Below are 18,075 nucleotides of genomic sequence, written 5' to 3' on the forward strand. Positions count from 1 at the left end.
TGGTAGAGGGCGGTAGTACCGTGCCCCTTGAGCGGTAGTACCGCTCCAAGCGGTAGTACCGCTCTGGAGAGAGCGGTAGTACCGCTCCAAGCGGTAGTACCGCTCTGGAGAGAGCGGTAGTACCGCTCTCAGCGGTAGTACCGCTCTGGGAGAGCGGTAGTACCGCTCGAGGCGGGGAAACAGCAGTTTCCGACTACCGTGGTCAGATCCGGTACTACCGTCCTACCAAATTCAAAAATACTCCAACCAAACACTAATCCAAACAGTCTAGAAGCATTCTCCATCCTACTCAAGCCTAGATCTGGACAAAAATCTAGAGATGCAACTGCTATTGCCCCTAGAACGCTAGATTGGAAATCTAGACAAAAGGAAACAGGGAACGGGGGCAATACCGGCATCCATGGCAAGAGGACAAGGTGGGGATCGATTCCACCGAAGGAAACGGAGAGGAGCGCCCCGGAGAGGGAGATCCGCCGGAGCCCTCCCGCGGCGCCGGTTGCTGAAGAGAGAGACGAACAGGGCGAAGGGGGCGAGCGAATGGGTATGGGGGAGAAGAAACTCCCCCTGCCCCCGATATAACCCCCAGCCCGAGCCTCACAGCGGTAGTATCGCTCTGGAGGGCGGTAGTACCGCTAGGAGCGGTAGTACCACACTGGAGGGTGGTAGTACCGCTAAGAGCGGTAGTACCGCTCGCCACCAGCGGTAGTATCGCTTCAGCAACCACACGGCTTTTAGACCAACGGCTAACACTCAAGAAGAAATGGAAAGCATGGCCAAAAGAACGAGAGGACCGACGCGGCAACACACACACACACAACAGAACAGAAACAACTCAAACACAAACAACCACACGAAACAGAGCAAGCTCTGGCCTCTCTCAGGAGAGGGCGGTGGCCGGAGCCACCTATGTTTGAGTCAATTGGTATGGCACCGCAAAGAATTATCCTTGGGCCCATGACCAAAACTCATCTTTGAAGCACAAGTACCATCAAAAATGGCTATTGTGAAAGAGTTGATCGTTTTATGCATAATGGGGGGAGGGAAAGTTCATTGAGAGAACAACACTCCCCCTATGTCCATGCCTACATCTAAGCTAGATACCCAGTTGAGTGGGATGGGGTGTGCAAGGGTTCAAGTCACATTGCTCGAATCAATGATATTTAGCTCATGCCTTAACTCGCAAAATCTTGCTTCATCCAAGGGCTTCGTGAAATTATCTGCAAGGTTATCATGAGTGTTGACATACTTGAGCTCGATCTCTCCTCGCCTAATGTGATCCCGGATGAAATGATACCGAATCTCAATGTGCTTCGTCTTGAAGTGTTGCACCGGGTTGAGAGAAATCTTGATGGCACTTTCGTTGTTACACCAAAGAGGCACTTTGTCACAAATGACACCGTATTCCTTTAAAGTTTGCCTCATCCATAGGAGTTGTGCACAACAACTACCGGCCACCACATATTCAGCTTCGGTGGACGAGAGAGATACACAACTCTACTTTTTGGAAGACCAACTCACCAAAGAGCACCCAAGAAACTGGCACCCTCCGGAAGTGGACTTCCTATTCACTTTGTCTCCCGCCCAATCGGAATCTGTAAATCCTTCAAGCTTGAAGTTTTCCCCTCTTGGGTACCATAAGCCAAAGTTTGGGGTATGAGCCACATATCGAAAGATTTGCTTGACCGCCACATAGTGACTTTCCTTTGGTGCAGCTTGAAACCGCGCACACATCCCCACACTCAACATGATATCCGGTCTAGATGCACAAAGTTAAATCAAGGAGCCAATCATGGAGCGATATACCTTTTGATCCACCGCTTTACCATTGGGATCAATGTCGAGTTGGCACTTAGTGGGCATTGGAGTAGAGGCCGGCTTGACATCACTTAACTTGAATCTCTTGAGCATGTCTTGAGTGTATTTGGCTTGGTTGATGAAGGTACCTTCTCTTCTTTGTTTGATATCAAAACCAAGGAAGAACTTCAACTCTCCCATCGAAGACATCTTGAACTTAGAGGTCATGAGAGCGGCAAATTCTTCATTGAAAGCTTTATTAGGGGAACCAAAGATAATGTCATCAACATATAGTTGGCATACAAACAACTCCCCTTTGACCTTCTTAGTAAAAAGAGTGGGATCGATTAGCCCCACTTCAAATCCACGATCTTGTAGCAACTCGGTAAGGTGGTCATACCACGCACGTGGGGCTTGTTTAAGGCCATAGAGCGCCTTATCGAGTTGATACACATGATCCGGGAAGAAAGGATCCTCGAACCCGGGGGTTGCTTGACATAGACCAACTCATTAATAGGACCATTAAGAAAAGCAGTTTTAACATCCATTTGTTGCAACTTAAAGTTGTGATGGGATGCATAAGCAATCAACAAACGAATGGATTCAAGGCGAGCAACGGGAGCAAAGGTTTCACCGTAGTCGATACCCTCGACTTGGGAGTAGCCTTGTGCTACCAATCTTGCCTTGTTGCGAATGATGTTCCCATGAGCATCTTGCTTGTTCTTGAAGATCCACTTGGTTCCAATGATGTTATGGTTCCCGGAAGGCCTTGGCACCAATCTCCACACCTTGTTGTACTCGAAGTTGTTGAGTTCTTCATGCATGGCATTGAGCCAATCCGAGTCTTCGAGCGCCTCATAGACCTTATGGGGTTCAACATAAGAGACAAACACGTGATGTTCACAATAGTTTGCTAATTGTCTACGAGTGCTTACCCCCTTTCTTAGGCTTCCAACCACATTCTCCATGAGATGACCTTTGGTGGTGAGTTTGGAAGCAATCTTCGCGGCACGACGCTCCAATTCCTCCTCGGATGTCGAAGGTGGAGGGTTCACTTGATCATCTTGAGCGTCGTCATGAGCTTGTTCTTGATCTTGAGGTTGCTCATGATCTTGAACTTGCTCGAGGGGAAGAACTTGACCTTGGGCATCATGTGGAGGTTCATCACCATCTTGTGATTGATCTTGACCTTGGTCTTGTTCCCCAGGTTGAGGGCCTTCACTTTGTTCTTCGGAAGCGTGTGGGTCTAGAGTAGGTGAAGGCTCCACCGAGGTGGAGCATTGTCCTTCTCCTTCGGCCACAAGGGGTTCCTCAATGGGTAGGATATGACCAATACCCATTCTTCTTATGGCTTGGGGAGGAATTTCATCACCTACATCACAAGTTCAACTTTGCTCCACTTGGGAGCCGTTATTTTCATCAAACTCTACGTTACACGTCTCCTCAATGAGTCCGTTGGACTTGTTGAGAACACGGTAAGCATGAGAGTTTGTAGCATAACCAACAAATATGCCCTCATGAGCTCTAGCCTCGAATTTAGACAAACGAACACCTTTCTTGAGAATGAAACACTTACACCCGAACACCCGGAAGTACTTAAGATTGGGCTTGTTCCCGGTGAGTATCTCATACAGAGTCTTGTTCAAGCCTTTGCGGAGATAGAGCCGATTGGATGCATGACAAGCTGTGTTGATGGCTTCGGCCCAAAAGTTGTATGGAGACTTGAACTCCGCCATCATGGTCCTTGCCGCATCCATCAACGTCCAGTTCTTCCTCTCCGCAACACCATTTTGTTGAGGGGTATATGGTGCAGAATATTGATGCTTGATCCCTTCATCACTAAGAAACTCATCCAAGATGTAGTTCTTGAACTCGGTGCCGTTGTCACTTCTTATTGTCAGAATCTTTGCATCATGTTGACGTTGAGCTTCATTTGCAAAGTCGATGACGGTTTGTTGAGTCTCACTCTTCCTCTTGAAGAAGTATACCCAAGTGTATCTTGAATAATCATCCACAATCACCAAGCAATACTTTCTACCCCCAAGACTGTCAAAGGATGGAGGCCCGAAGAGGTCCATGTGTAGGAGCTCCAAGGGTCTCTTTGAGTAGATGATAGTCGTGGGAGGGTGAGCCGTCTCATGAAGCTTTCCTTCGATGCAAGCACTGCAAACACGATCTTTGGCAAAAATAACATTTGTTAGTCCATGAACATGGTCCCCCTTGAGAAGACTTTGCAAAGATCTCATATTGACGTGGGCTAAATGGCGATGCCAAAGCCATCCCACATCAACTTTATCCATTAGGCATGTCGCGGTCTTAGTGGGTTGCTCCGAAAAGTTAATCACATAGAGACCGTTCTCGACATGCCCAACAAAGGCTACTTTAAGAGTCTTGCTCCACAAGAGGGCCACAGTATCAATATCAAAGAAGGTGGCAAAGCCCATGAGTGCGAGTTGATGAACGGAAAGTAAATTGAATGCAAGGGACTCAACAAGCATGACTTTCTCGATCGTTAGATCATGAGAAATGACAACCTTGCCAAGACCCAATACCTTAGAATGTGAGGCATCACCCCATTCAACATTGGTGGGCATAGATGGGATCTTGTGCACGTCCACCACCAAGTCCTTGCTCCCGGTCATATGATTTGTTGCTCCACTATCGAGCAACCATGGTCCCCCACCGGAAGCAAACACCTACAAGAGATCAATGCTTGGTTTTAGGTACCCATTGAGTAATGGGTCCTTTGATGTTAGTAAAAAGGGTCTTAGGAACCCAAATAGACCATTCAATGTACTCATAAGGAGAACCAACAAATTTAGCATAAACATGCCCATCACTAGCACGGCACAACACATAAGATGGGTTAAAGTCGCCGGCTTTGTTGGGAGAGATGGCTTTGCGCTCTTGGGCATCACCATTCTTCCCATTGTTCTTCTTCTCCTTAGGAGCACCTTCTCCCTCCTTCACAAAGGTTTGCGTGAGCGGAGGAGGTCGATCGGTCTTGCTCTTCTTCTCCTTGTTCTTCTTCTTGTTCTTGGACTTGGGTGAGAACCCAACTCCCACCTTGCCCACAACTTCCTTTTGATTGCTCAAAAGGTCAATGAGGTTCTTCTCGCCTTGTATGCATGACACAAGACCTTTCTCGAGTTGTTCCTTCAGCTTGGCATTCTCCTCCACAAGATGCACATGCTCACAACAAGGGTTAGTAGCATTTGCATTATCAATTAAGACCATGTGAGGAAATGTGGCCTTTTCCTTGGTTAGTTTAACTTGGAGTTGAGAATGAGACTCCTTGAGGGTAGCATAAGCACCTTTCAAGACCTTGTGGGCCTTGTCAAGTACATCAAACTCCTCCGTGAGTCTAACATGATCAACCCCAAGTTTAGCCTTCTCGGAAGCTAGAACACGAGACACAACAAGAGCATGATCAAGATCTTTCTTTAGTTTAGCATGACCATCGTTGTGTGACTCCTCAAGAGCCAAACGATGCTCACGCTCTTCCTCAAGAGCATCAGAGAGATCTGATATCTCATCGGCATAGTCACGACTATGACTTTCCATCTTAGAGATGGTTTCTTCATGAGCCCCGATCATGTCATTGGCTTCACCAAGTTGTTCCAAGAGAGCAACAAAGTGCTTCTTGGATTTGCCCTTGAGCTTACTCATGAAGGACTCAAATTCATTTATCTCCTCATTAGACCCCTTACCATTATCAAAATCATCCGTTGAAGGAGGGTTAGGAATAATGGTGGTTTTGATGTTGGGGGTTACCTTGTTGCTGGCCTTAGCCATGAGGCACTTGGCGGTGATGTTCTCGTTAGGTGCACCGAAGAGAGACACCCGGGGAGTTTTGACAATGGCAACGGATGCCATGGCCATTGTTTCACCATCTTCATCATCATCGTCATCCTCACGCTATTCTACTTGAACCACCAACCCGCGAGACGGAGTCTTCTTGGTGAAGTTGTTCTTGTTGGGTAAGGACTTGGCTTTGTCTTTTCGGATGAACTTGCCACCATTGTCTTCCCTCTTCTCGTAGGGACAATCCGCAACGAAATGGCTAACATTGCCACAGTTGAAATAGGTTCTAACTTGTTGCTTCCCTTTGAGGCCACTTGAGTTGTTCTTGTTGAAGTTGGGTCTTGTATTCTTCTTACTCCAAAACTGTCTTGAGGCAAGGGCCATGTGCTCATGATAATCATACTTCATGTCCTCGGGGTTGCTCTCCTCATCTTCCTCTTCTTCTTCTTCTTCTTCCACACTAACCTTGGCCTTCAAGGCAAGATTGGGCTTCTTTGCCCTTTGGGAACGGAGCACCGCATTGTCGACGGTCTTGTCCAAGATGCTCATTGCAACAAACTCATCCAACACTTCACTAGAGGTCATGGAGTGGAAGTCCGGTCTTTGGCGAATGACAGAGGACATGGCCTTGTTGTAGGTCATCATGGCCTTGAGGAAGTTGCGCTTGATCCAGTTGTCATCCGTGTCCTTGCTCCCATGATCTCGGAGTGCGACCGCGAGTTTGGTCACTCTTCGAAAGAGCTCACGAGGTTCTTCATCCTCTTTCATTGCAAACTCATCGGCTTCATCTTGCACCACTTCATAGTTGGAGCGTTGAATGCTAGCACTTCCTCGATAGAGACGCTCGACACATTTCCATGCTTCTTTAGCCATGGCATGAGGTCAAAGATGAGGGAGATCTTCGGGAAGGATTGCATCTTGGATGATGAAGAGAGCACTTTCATTGAATTGATTGTCCACTTCTTCTCGAGGGGTGAAGTTGCTTGGATCATGAGGATAGAAACTTTCTTCAATAATTCTCCAAAGGTTAGTGTTCACATGTTTTAAGTGACGCTTGGAGCGATAGAGCCAAGCATCAAAATCTTCATTTTTCACATATTTAGGAGGAGGACCGGCATGATTCAAATGAGTAGAGGGGATCGGTCCCCTATACACCGGGGGTTCCACATTGGCAAAAATGCCGGTGCCATTTCTACCACTAGTAGACGGACTCTTTTCACTGTTAGCTTCCACCTTGTCGGAGGTAGCATCCGTCACCTTGTTAGTGGGATCACCCACTTTCATCGGCGAGGTAGATAGTTTAAGTCCGTCTAAGAAATCAGAAAACATGCTTTTGACCTCGGCCGTCATGGAGGTTTTCAATGTGTCTAAAGCCACATTGAATTCCTCACGAGAGACTGAGGCTCCTCCTTCGGCCGTGGACGAGATGGGATTGACACCGGAGTGCTCCTCCGCACCGTCGTGGGTGTCAACCATACTCTTTGGACGGCAAAGTCCTTAATAAAGATACAAGGCTCTGATACCAATTGAAAGGATCGATATGGTTGACTAGAGGGGGGGTGAATAGGCAACTAACAATTTTTAGAGTTTTCTTTAACAAATTAAAACTTGCAATGAAATAGGTTGTCTAGATGTGCAACTACGTGGACAACCTATATGATGCAAAGACAATAAGCACACAAGCAAGCAATGGATATAACTCAAGTAAGCTTGCAAAAGTAAAGGGACAAGATAACCAAGAGTGGAGCCGGTGGAGATGAGGATGTGTTACCGAAGTTCCTTCCTTTTAAGGGGAAGTACGTCTCCGTTAGAGCGGTGTGGAGGCACAATGCTCCCCAAGAAGCCACTAGGGCCACCGTAATCTCCTCACGACCTCACACAATGAGAGATGCCGTGATTCCACTATTGGAGCCCTTGAAGGCGGCAACCAGACCTTTACAAACAAGATTGGGGCTATCTCCACAACACTTGGAGGCTCCCAACAACACCACGAAGCTTCACCACAATGGAGTATGGCTTTGAGGTGACCTCAACCGTCTAGGGTGCTCAACACCCAAGAGTAACAAGATCCGCTAGGGATAAGTGGGGGAATCAAATTTCTCTTGGTGGAAGTGTAGATCTGGGCCTTCTCAACCAATCCCGAGCAAATCAACAAGTTTGATTGGCTAGGGAGAGAGATCGGGCGAAAATGGAGCTTGGAGCAACAATGGAGCTTTGGAGGAAAGAGGTAGGTCAACTTTGGGGAAGAAGACCCCCTTTTATAGTGGGAGGAGCAAACCAACCGTTATCCCACTCACCAGCCCCGCACAGAGCGGTACTACCGCTGGGGAAGGGCGGTACTACCGCTCTAGGTGGTACTACCGCTCGACCCAGCGGTACTGCCGCGCTACCCGGGGCCCTGACCCCAGAGCGGTACTATCGCTAGGGAAGAGTGGTACTACCGCTCCGAGCGGTACTACCGCTCGACCCAGCGGTACTGCCACGCTGTCCGGGGCCCTGACCCCAGGGCGGTACTACCGCTAGGGAAGGGCGGTACTACCGCTTAGAGCGGTACTACCGCTTAGAGCGGTACTAGCGCTCCTACTACCTCCCTTAGTGCCGCAAAACCCGACACGAAAAATTCGTTCGAGAATCGAGGCGGAAGTAGCCCAGACGCACAGCGGTACTACGGCCGAAAAACCCAAGCGGTACTACCGCTCAGAGAGCGGTACTACCGCTTGGAGTGGTACTACTGCTCTGAGAGCGGTACTACCGCTGGGGAGTTTCGGCGGTACTACCGCTGTGGTCGCGGTACTACCGCTAGGGCAGAGCAAGGCATAGCAAGGGGGAAACGGCAGCTCCAGAGATGCGGAAGGAAAGACGACGGGTGTGATAAGGATGTGTACGTGTGATTCCACCCAAGTCTTACCAAAACGGATCCCCTCTTGATAGTACGGTGACTCCTACGAAACTAGTCCACCAACAACGAAACGAAGGAGCTACACCGTCTTGAATTACAACACCGAGGGGAGGAAATCGTCTCGTGCCAATGGATGAATCTCTGAAAGAACTAAACGCACACGATTAGTCCGCACATGCATTGTCATCAATCACCAAAACATATTGGGGATAAATATGCCCTTACAACGCTAATAGCGTATTTCAAAGGGCGACGCTATTTTGTATAGCGCGCTATTTTTCTCATTACAAAATACAGAATTGTTTCAGAAATACTCCCTCCGCAACTTAGTATAAGATTTTTGACATTGTTATGGTGCCAAAAATGACTTATATTAAGTTATGGAGATATAATGTAAGACTTTTTTGACACTATTAATAGTGTCAAAAAACGTCTTACATTATGGAACGAAGGGAATAGTACATTCTACTAGCGGTTCTGCCAGCCACCAGTACTCGCGGGACAGAGATAGCTCGAGCTAACACACGTGGACAGAGTAACCCGCCAATGAACACATGGATCAGACGGTCAATCCCTAGCCATCTTCCATCAGCCAAAAGTAATAACAATAATAATAATATTCCTGCTAGCGAGCTCACATTATAAAAGCATTGATGCAATTCCTTTTACATAAAATGGTCAAATAGACAAATACACGTTTCTGTACAACTAAGAATAAGTTCGTACGTATAATTATAAGCATATCTTCTGAAACCAGTGATATCCCGTCTTTAATGGACCATGGCAGCTATCACCACCGGGTTTTGTCAAAATTGCTGGTGATGTATCTTGTGTGATAGGTTGTTCCGTACTAGTGAGAGACTGAAAAATTGTGGTTGTTGCCGCGGGATCTGATGATGCAGGCTGCCTGTTGCGGCTACCTCGCATGGAGGCCGAGGCCGCCTACCACCTGCCTACATAGGACCGAATCTAAACTTGGGAAATAGTAGGGGGCAAAAATAAAATTTAGTATTTAATAAAGGAGTTGACGCATAAAATGTTTTAGATTTAAGGAATGAAGTCATAAATTGTTTTAATATAAAAAATCCAAAACACTGACAGTGCTTAATATTTTTGTTGCAGACTTTTGAGTTATATGATGAAGATGTTATATTGTTGACAATGCATGACCTGGTGCATGATTTAGCAACATCTGTCATGGAGGATGAAATTATTTTTGTTGGCAAAGTCAATATTGCTAAAAGAAGCCGCTACCACTATGCATTGCTAGATGATTGTAGCAAGCCATTGGGCTCGGAATTATCCAAGATAAGGGCGTTGCATTTTATGGGTTGTGACAAATATAAACTTCATGATGACGCATTTTCATCTGCCAAATCTTTGCGTGTCTTGGACTTAAGTGAGTGCACCATACATAAGCTGGCATACTGTATTGGTGACCTGAAGCAATTGAGATATCTTAGCGCTCCAAGAGTCCAAGATGCAGAGATTCCAGACAGTATCACCAAGCTCTCAAAATTAGTTTATCTGAACCTTCATGGATCTCATACAATCTTAGCACTACCAGAGTCAATTGGAGAAATTGAGGGTCTATTGTATCTTGATTTGTCAAGTTGTTCTAGAATTACAAAACTGCCAGAATCATTGAGGAGGCTACAACAATTGGTGCATTTGGATTTATCCAATTGCAAGTCTGTTGGAGGAATATCAGTGTTCTTGAAGAGCCTCACACAACTAGAGTATTTGAACTTATCTAGATGCCCAAATATCGGAGACATACGAGATGCTCTGGGTGGCCTATCCAAACTGCAATATTTGAACTTAAGACACAACTCATATATTTGACGCTGTGAAGAGGCAGAATTTTTGGGCGCCCTCACCAAACTCGAGTATTTGAACTTATCTTCATGGCATTGTGAAGTGAAAGAACTCCCTCAATCATTGGGCAGACTCACTCAACTCAAGTACTTAGAGTTATCAGGTTGGCGAAATTTGAAAAAATTGCCAAGAGTTTTTGGGAGCCTAAAATGTTTGGTCCATGTTGATTTATCAGACTGTGGGATGGTTGATTGTGTACATGAAGCTTTGGTGGGTCTTACCAGTCTGCAATATTTGAATTTAAAAAAAACTCACATCAATTCGCTGCCAGATGATCTGACAAGGCTTCGGTATTTGAATCTATCTGGACTAAGAAACATACCAGTAAATTACTGGGATGATCCCATCGAAGATGTAGTCAATTGTCTGTCTACCGAATCCTTGGACATTCTCCTCAACCAGATATGCAGAATTGACCTTTCAGATCTAAAGCATTTGGACTTGTCTGGAAATTATCATATGGAAAGAATACCTGAAAGTATTTGTATCCTGACAAAACTGCACACATTGGACCTCTCGGGATGCATGAATTTGAAGAAAATACCTGAAAGTATATGTACAGTTGGTAGCTTGAAGTTTCTTTATTTAAACGGTTGTGACCATCTTTCGGCAATACCTCAACTCGGTAGCAGTGCAATAACGTTACCACACTTTGTGGTGCGTGCTGGTAATGATGGATCCAGCAGCAATCTTGTCCCGCTAAAGTCCACAGACTCTTTTGAGCTGGAGATAACTGAACTTGAAAATGTGAAGTCCGCAGGAGAGGCACATAGTATAAAATTAATGGAAAAGCAAAGCCTTGTGGACTTGAAACTGGAGTGGACTCGAGGTGTTGAGAGATTTGTGGATGACAAAATGTTGCTGGAAAAACTAGTGCCACCAAGGACATTGAGGAAGTTGGAGATAAGTGGTTATAACAGTGCCTGCTTTCCAGGCTGGGTAGTGGGTCAACTACCAAACCTAGACTCACTGGTTCTCAGAGATATGGCAAATCTGGAAGAGTGGGGCGCTTCATACTCCACCGGTGAGGAGAACGTGTTAACAAAAGTGCAAATACATGGTTGTCCCATGCTAAGGATGAAAGGGCCCCTGCCTAAAACTAAAATATGGGAGATAAGTTGCAGTGATAATGTGTTATCATCATGGGATGAGTGCATTGTGTCACACACCAGTGCTTCCTCCTCTTCTCCAGTAACTACTATGTTGTTAGTTAGAAACTGCAAGGTGCCTCTGCATGAGTGGAGGTTGCTTCGACACTTCTCTGGAATCCCTTCTTTGTCTATTGACAATTGTGGCGATCTAACCGGCTCACCAGATATCATCCAACTACTATCCTCTTTGGAGGAACTATGCCTATAGGACGAAGGCATGGAAGAACTGCCAATATGGTTGGGCGAGCTCCCATCTCTAAAGAATCTGATTATACGGGAAAGCAACGGTGTAAAGGAGTTGAACGAGAACATGAGGCAACTCACAAAGCTTGAATCACTAGAACTTGTGTCCTGCAAAAGCATATCTGTACTGCCACATTGGCTAGGCGAATTGACCTCTCTCAAGAAAATTGACCTATATGGCAATGAAAGCTTGAGGTCCTTGCCGGCAAGCATACAACAACTCACCAGCCTCCAGGAAATGGTACTTGTTAACTGTGATGCATTAGAGCACGTGGTTGCTGAATCAGAGGGGGGAAAGATGAAGCTAACTGACAACCAACAAAGGGAATCTGCCCTGCCCACCTCTCTAAAGAGTCTTTATCTGAGTGGATGTGATGGTATCAAGTCTTTTCCTGAGGGAATACATCAACTCACTAACCTACAGGACCTAGAAATAAGGAGGTGCCCGGGACAAAAGGAATGGTGTGAATTAGAGGAGACCAAGACCTTTCTGGCTTGCATAGAAAATAAGGTATGTGTCCTGCCACACCCTTATTTTGCAATGCTTCGTCTTTCTTCTTTTCTTCATGTATTCAGTCTTGCATTTCTTTCTAAGTGGGTTCTTTCATGCATAAATGCCGAGATATTCGTCTGTTTTGCTTTGCAATTTCCATTTTGTTTAAAAGCTCCTTGTTTTAAAAAATATAACAATATACTACAAATACGAGTTGTCTAATTTCTAGAGTACGTCTAGTGTCTAGTGACAGTGTACCGCTACCAATGTAAAGATGGACACAATAAGTGTCTTGGGAATTTGTTTGCAGTACAGGCCAGTGAGTTACACTTTTCTTCTTGATCTGAACAAAACATGTTTCTCATGTATATAGTGTAAGTTTGGAAGCGTATCAACCTACCTTGGTAGGCCGCCGATTGCATGTTTATATAGGATCAGAAAGCCCTTGATCACGGCATGTACAAGGCAAGACTTGGAGTACAAGATGACGAGAAGATAGCAACGAATCTTAACAGACTAGGAAGGTCGGTTTAGTCTTATCTCTGACTTAAACCAACCGTACAAAATATCTAGATGATTCTAGACTATTCTTAACAGCCCCTCTCAATCACACCTTGGTCAAGGTGAGATTGCGCCTGAAGTTCTCCAAGTCTCTCACAGGTAACGCCTTTGTGAAGCCATCTGCAATCTGATCTTTGGATGACACAAACCTTATATCAAGAAGTTTGTTTGCCACTCTTTCTCTGACAAAATGATAGTCAATCTCAATATTGGTTAGTACGAGCATGAAACACAGGATTAGCTGGTAAACAAGTTGCTCCAAGATTGTCACACCACAGGCAAGGAATTTCTCTTGTAGGTACTCGAAGTTCTTTCAAGAGGGATTGTAACCAAATAATTTCTGCAGTAGCATTGGCCAAAGACTTGTACTCTGCTTCTGTACTAGATCTTGATACAGTAGCTTGTTTCCTGGCACTCCAGGATATCAGGTTTGGACCAAAGTATACTGCAAAACCTCCTGTGGATCTCCTGTCATCAACGTCACCCGCCCAGTCTGCATCTGAGAAGGCACTTAACAAAGTAGATGATGACCTCTTGTATGCTAATCCTGAGTTCATTGTATGCTTTACAAATCTGAGAATTCTTTTAGCTGCAGTCCAATGGACTGTTGTTGGTGCATGCAGATATTGACATATTTTGTTTACTGAGAAGGAAATATTTGGCCTTGTAATTGTCAAATACTGTAAAGCACCTACAATACTCCTATACCTTGTACTATCCTCTAGCCCAAGTGGTTCTCCATCATGAGCTGATAATTTTTCAGTGCTAGACAAGGGTGTGGGTGCTGGATTGCAGTCTTTCATACCCACCTTAGTTAGGAGATCCAAAGCATACTTTTCTTGTGTTAACACAATACCATCATTAATTTTCTTTACCTCTATTCCAAGGAAGAAGTGCAAATCTCCCAAGTCCTTCAGAGCAATGCTGATATTGCTTCCCGAGAGGAGCTTGTCACAATAATGTCATCAACATAAATTAGAACAAATATAATCACCCCAGACTTATTGAATAAAAAGAGTGAGGTGTCAGCCTTTGAAGGAATAAATCCAAGATTCTGCAACTTTGAGCTCAAACGTGAGTACCATGCCCTTGGGGCTTGCTTAAGCCCATAAATGGCCTTGTCCAGCTTGCACACATGAAATGTCAAGTTTTTATCTTCATAACCTGGCGGTTGCCTCATATAAACATCCTCTTCCAGAACACCATGAAGGAACGCGTTCTGTACATCTAGCTGTCTCAAGCTCCAACCCCTGGATACAGCAATAGACAAAACAAGTCTAATTGTAGCAGCCTTAACCACTAGACTAAAAGTATCTTCATAATCTATACCGTATCGTTGCTTAAAACCTTTAGCCACTAGTCTAGCTTTATATCTATCTATACTGCCATCAGATTTCTTTTTTACTCTATATACCCATTTACAATCTATAACATTTGTACCATTGTTTGCAGGAACAAGATGCCAGGTCTTGTTTTTCATAAGTGCTAGATATTCCTCATCCATTGCTTTCCTCCATCTCGGATTACCCAAGGCTTCTTGAGTAGTTTGTGGCTCACCTGTTGAACAGAAGCAACCATATTTGATTCTGAATTTTTTTTCATACCTAACTGTACCATCAGAGGGAACCAGGGGCTTCATAATGCCTGCTGGAGCCGTGTACGCCCTCGAACTGGAGGTGATGGAGTTGAATCCTCATTTTCAGCATTTTCCGCATAGGATCCCACCGCAACAGAAGATCCCGTCGCTGTCCCGGGATCAGCGCGTGGGCTGGCAGCGCCCGTGCGCCCGCTGCGCGATGGAGACAGCACGGGGCCAGGCGCGAGACCAGGCGAGATCTGCTACTCCGCTCGCGTAGGAGATCCTGCGGGATCGGGCGAGGTGGCAACCAGCCGATGGCTGCCGCTGCTGGTTGTTAAACGAGCCGACCCACATGGGATCCGCGGCTGCATGTGTCCCGTGGGCGTCGCTGCGGGCCCGGGTGATGTGACGGGCTGGCGTTGGCTGCCCCCGCTGCTGTCCGTTGTGTCTTGTGCAGGCGAGGCAGCACCTGATCCAGCGCCAGATTCAGCATGGGATCGCGCAACAGGATCGGCGCTGGATTGCGTGCCTCTGTCCTCTAGCGCCACATGCGGTATGGAGTGATTTGGCTCCATATTTTCATCATGTTGTTCCGAATTTGCACCTGTATAACTGCCATCAAATCCTGCATCATCTGGTGAATTAGTATTACGAGACACTGCCATATTATTTAAATCACCACCATTGTTGCCCTGATGATCAAAAGAATGTGTTGGAGCCAAATGATCAGGAAGAAGCAAAATTTCTTTGCGTAGCAGAGCTCCAGCGTTTGGATGGAGAGAAGCAAACGGAAAGACATTTTCATCAAAGACCACATCTCTAGAGAAATAGATACGTCCGGTGGACACATCAAGACATTTTACTCCCTTGTGACGTGGGCTATAGCCTAAGAAAACACATTGTTTGGAGCGAAACGAAAGTTTCTTAGTGTTGTAAGGACGAAGATTCAGCCAGCAAGCACAACCAAACACGCGAAGAGAATTGTAGGTAGGCTTTTTGTGAAAAAGGCGTTCGTAGGGGGTCTCAAAGTTGATGACACTACTTGGAAGTAGATTAATGAGATACATGGCAGCGAGGAACGCTTCGTCCCAAAATTTTAGTGGCATAGATGAGTTGGCAAGAAGAGCAAGACCAACTTCAACAATATGGCGGTGTTTTCTTTCAGCGGATCCATTCTGCTGATGAGCATGTGGGCAAGAAACATGATGAGCAATACCAAGTTTCTGAAAAAAATAGTTTAATTTCTCATATTCTCCGCCCCAATCAGATTGGACGGCGAGAATTTTTGAATCAAATTGACGTTCAACATGTGCTTGAAAATTTTGAAAAACTTCAAAGACATCAGATTTTTTTATTAATGAGATAAATCCATGAAAATTTGGTATAATCATCAATGAAGCTAACATAATATTTGTATCGACCAACAGAGAGGGGGGCATCGCCCCATACATCAGAAAAAATCAACTCAAGAGGTTTGGTAGATACACTGGTAGACACTGGATAAGGTAATTGGTGACTTTTTGCACGTTGGCATGAGTCACACACCGACTCACTATTTGACTCCCCATGATAAGAGAGTTTATTATTCCTAAGCACACGTTGAACTATTGAAAAAGATGGATGACCAAGCCGAGCATGCCACCGTGATGAAGATATCTTGATGGCACCACATGCATGTTTATTTGACGTCCTAGATGAAATCAATGGATAGAGTCCTCATCTACATCTGCCTCGATGCAGCACCCTCCCCGTGACCTGGTCCTTAATGAAAAAGAAATAGGGCCAAAATTCAACATAAACATGGTTGTCAAGGGTGAAGCGATGAACAGAAAGAAGGTTTTCCAAGGCAGTGGGAACATATAGGACTTGATTTAGACGAAATTTTTGATCTTTGGTTTTAACAATGGAGTGACCAATATGGCTAATGCTCACACCTGCACCATCAGCAGTGTGGACCTGATCACCTCCATGATACTTGTCACGGATGGTGAGCTTCTCAAGCTCACCGGTGATATGGTTGGTGGCGCCGCTGTCCGCATACCAGTTGGTATCTATCCCATACGAGTTTGATGTGGCAGATGCGCTCACCTTATCCTCTGGAAGGTAGTCCTCCGTGAACCTGTACCAGCACTCTATGGCAAGGTGTCCTGGCTTGCTGCAGATCTGGCACTGAGGCCGGTTGTCGTTGCGGAAACCGCCGCCATGAGGTCCTGGCCCTCCTGGTCCTCCTGGTCTGCCAGATCGCCCCCCTTGTTGCTGTTGTAGGAGGGAGGGGCGTTGCCGCTGGTGCAGCCACGGCCTTGGCCAGGGTTGCCACGGCCAGCACCTCGGCCACGCGAAGTCCCGCGGCCACGCTGATAGCCGCTCCCACGTGCTGCAGCGTTTGCAGAAGACTTGAAGCCACCATTGCCGCCGGAGCCATGGAACAACTCCACCCGCTGATCGAAGTTTGCCATCTGGGAGTACAGGGCGTGGAGAGTAATTGGCTCAGTGCGGGCGTCAAGGGCAGATACCAGAGGATTGTAGTCGAGGTCGAGGCCGGCCAGGATGAAGGAGATGAGTTCGTCGTCTTCCATGGGTCTGCCAGCAGCCGCAAGCTCGTCGGCGAGCGACTGCATCCTGGAAAAGTAGACGGGGACGGACTGGTTGCCCTTCTGCGTGTTGGCGAGGGCGATGCGAAGATTGTTGATGCGGGAGCGGGACTGCGAAGAGAACATGTTCTTCAACGCAGTCCAGGCCGAGTGCGCTGACTCGACCGACACCATCTGCGTGAGGACCTCCTTGGAGACGGAATTCACCAGATAGGCGAGCACTTGCTGGTCCTGGGTGACCTAGACCGCGTGCAGTGGGTTGGGGATGCTCGTAGGCTTGCCGTCCTTGTCGGTGCCGGCGAGAAACTTCTCTGGCTCGGCAGCGGATCCATCAAGGTATCCATAGAGGGAGGCGGCTCGGATCTGGGGAAGAAATTGAGTCTTCCACAGAAGGTAATTTTCACGAGTTAATTTCTTGGTGATTTGGCTGGTAAGTGGGTTGACAGGGGCGTTGGAGGAGGAAGCCATGGCAATGGGGAAGGAAAGCTAGATGCGTTTTTTTGGAAGGAAGGCTCTGATTACCATGTAAGTTTGGAAGCGTATCAACCTACCTTGGTAGGCCGCTGATTGCATGTTTATATAGGATCAGAAAGCCCTTGATCACGGCATGTACAAGGCAAGACTTGGAGTACAAGATGACGAGAAGATAGCAACGAATCTTAACAGACTAGGAAGGTCGGTTTAGTCTTATCTCTGACTTAAACCAACCGTACAAGATATCTAGATGATTCTAGACTATTCTTAACATATAGAACCTGCACTTATCATGTTGGAAATATGCCCTAGAGGCAATAATAAAAGTATTATTATTATATTTCCTTGTTCATGATAATTGTCTTTTATTCATGCTATAACTGTATTATCCGGAAATCGTAATACACGTGTGAATGCATAGACCACAATATGTCCCTAGTGAGCCTCTAGTTGACTAGCTCGTTGTGATCAACAGATAGTCATGGTTTCCTGGCTATGGACATTGGATGTCGTTGATAACGGGATCACATCATTAGGAGAATGATGTGATGGACAAGACCCAATCCTAAGACTAGCACAAAAGGTCGTGTAGTTCATTTGCTAGAGCT

General features: G+C 46.1%; 1 pseudogene; it reads right to left on the reverse strand.

Moving 5' to 3' along the window:
- Nucleotides 1–16,842: 16,842 nt before the first annotated feature.
- On the reverse strand, nt 16,843–16,981 carry LOC123151349 (uncharacterized; annotated as a pseudogene).
- Between the last annotated feature and the right edge of the window lie 1,094 nt (nt 16,982–18,075).

Source organism: Triticum aestivum, chromosome 1B (genome assembly GCF_018294505.1).
Source record: "Triticum aestivum cultivar Chinese Spring chromosome 1B, IWGSC CS RefSeq v2.1, whole genome shotgun sequence".
Lineage (NCBI taxonomy): Eukaryota > Viridiplantae > Streptophyta > Magnoliopsida > Poales > Poaceae > Triticum > Triticum aestivum.